Below are 2,536 nucleotides of genomic sequence, written 5' to 3' on the forward strand. Positions count from 1 at the left end.
TATACACAAGCTATGGAGGTGCTGGAGGGCGTCCAGAGAAGGGCCATGAGGATGAGCAGAGGGCTGGAGCTGCAGAAAGGACAGTTCCCCCTTGCCCACTCCCCATTCCTGCCACCCACAGGGCAGCAGCTCCAGTCTGTGGCAGAAGCACTGAAGAAAAGGCCTTGAGAGTGCTGGGGGAGGAGAAGCTCAGCAGGAGCCAGCAGGGAGCACTTGCAGCCCAGAGAGCCAAGCAGAGCCTGGGCTGCAGCAAGAGAAGTGTGGCCAGCAGGGCCAGGGAGGGGATTCTGCCTCTCTGCTCCACTCTGCTGAGACCACAGCTGCAGCTCTGGGGCCAGTGCTGGAGCCTCTGTGCCAGGAAGGATCTGGAGGTGCTGGAAGGTGTCCAGAGCAGGGCCAGGAGGAGGAGCAGAGGGCTGGAGCTGCTCTGCTGTGAGCACAGACTGAGGGAGTTGGGGTTGTGCAGGCTGGAGAGGAGAAGGCTTCCAGGAGACCTCATTGTGGCCTTCCAGGATCTGCAGGGGGCTGCAAGAAAGCTGGGGAGGGACTTTTGAGGGTGTCAGGGAGGGATAGGACTGGGGGGTGGGGTGGAGCAAAGCTAGAAATGGGGAGATTGAGATTGGCTGTGAGGAAGAAGTTGTTGCCCATGAGGGTGGTGAGAGCCTGGCACAGGTTGCCCAGGGAGGTGGTGGAAGCCTCCTGCCTGGAGGTGTTTGCAGCCAGGCTGGATGTGGCTGTGAGCAACCTGCTGTGGTGTGAGGTGTCCCCTGCCCATGGCAGGGGGTTGGAGCTGGCTGAGCCTTGAGTTCCCTTCCAGCCCTGACAATCCTGTGGTTCTAACTAAAGCCACACATTAGCATCCTGGTTTCAAAGCTGCCCCCAGTCAAAGGACACTTTGGTATCACTTTCAGCTCTTACCCTGAGCTGTTGCTGTACAATGGTAGGTATCAAAATCAGATCAATATCTTCATCTGTTCAATACCTTCATCAATGCCATACACAATGAGACTTGAGGGCACCCTCAGCAAGTTTGCTGATGATACCAAGATGAGTAGTGTGGGTGATAAATCTGAAGGACAGGCTGGGAGCCTGGAGAGATGGACTCAGGACAATGTCATAATGTTCAGGAAGGCCAAGTGCAGCATCCTGCATCTGGGTTAGGGCAGTCCTTGAGACCAGCCCAGGCTGGGGCTGAGGAGATTGAGAGCAGCCCTGCAGAGAAGGCCTTGGGGCTGCTGGTGGGGGAGAAGCTGGGCAGCAGCCAGCAATGGGCACTGGCCAGCACAGAGGCCAAGGGCAGCCTGGGCTGCATCCAGATCAGCATGGCCAGAGCTGGAGAGAGGAGGATCCTGCCCCTCTGCCTCTGCTCTGGGGAGACCTCACCTGCAGGGCTGGGGCCAGCTATGCAGCTATCTCCACTGAAGACAGCAGCTACTCCCTCTGCTTTTCACTCACCCTTTCCACTCCCTTTCAGCTCCACTGGGGAGCAGCTAACGCTGGGCAGAGCTCGCACCTGCGAGCAGGGCTGAACACCACGTGCAGCATGTGTGCTATGTGCAGCAATTTGTAGTCCAGATCAGGCTGAATGTACTGGCAAAAAAAATCCCTCAGTCTGCATTTCTGGTAGAGTTTAAAACTTGCATTTTCTCACCAGTATGCAGAGCAGAGGTCTCCTGGCATCACTATGGCTCTGTGCAGCAGCGTGCTCCTGGAGATGCCACTAACACCGGCACGCACTGTGCTGGCAGACAGAGCAAATAGTGAAGCCAGCTGCACCTTCTAGTCATTATCTGTGTGCAAAGATGTGTGCTCTGAATGCAGAGGAATCAAGGAAACCACTGAAGAATAAACTTCTCAACTCTGAGGTCCTTAAGGCAGCAGAAGTGTTCCTCGGATTGGCTTCCAGCAGCCTGCCAGTCTTGACACGCCGGCTGCCAGGAGGCCTGCTTGGTGGTGCTGCTGCTCTGACTGCTTGCTGCTCTGCTGCTTGCTGCTCTGCTGCTCTGCCTGCACACAGCAAGGGGAGCTGCAGGGGCTGCACAAGACAGACTGCAGACTTGGCTGCTCTGGGAGCCTCAGCAACAGCCACAGGGCAGAAGCTTGTCAGAGTCCATGGGGTCCCCAGGCTGCGAGGAAGAGCAGCGGTAGCTGGGACCTGAGCTGGGACCTGAGCTGGGACCTGAGCTGATCTCATGTCACAGTCTCACAGTATCACTAAGGTTGGAAGAGACCTCCAAGATCATCGAGTCCAAGCTGTCACCACAGACCTCATGACTAAACCATGGCACCAAGTGCCACATCCAATCCCCTCTTGAACACCTCCAAGTATGGGGACTCCACCACCTCCCTGGGCAGCACATTCCAGTGGCTAACAACTCTCTCTGGGAAGAACTTTCTCCTCACCTCCAGCCTGAACCTCCCCTGGCACAGCTTGAGACTGTGTCCTCTTGTTCTGCTGCTGGCTGCCTGGGAGAAGAGACCAACCCCCACCTGGCTACAACCTCCTGCAGGGAGTTGCAGAGAGCAAGAAGGTCTC

This window comes from Melanerpes formicivorus, unplaced genomic scaffold (assembly GCF_026170545.1).
Source record: "Melanerpes formicivorus ecotype bairdi unplaced genomic scaffold, bMelFor1.0.p_v2 SCAF_270, whole genome shotgun sequence".
In the NCBI taxonomy this organism is placed as follows: Eukaryota; Metazoa; Chordata; class Aves; order Piciformes; family Picidae; genus Melanerpes; species Melanerpes formicivorus.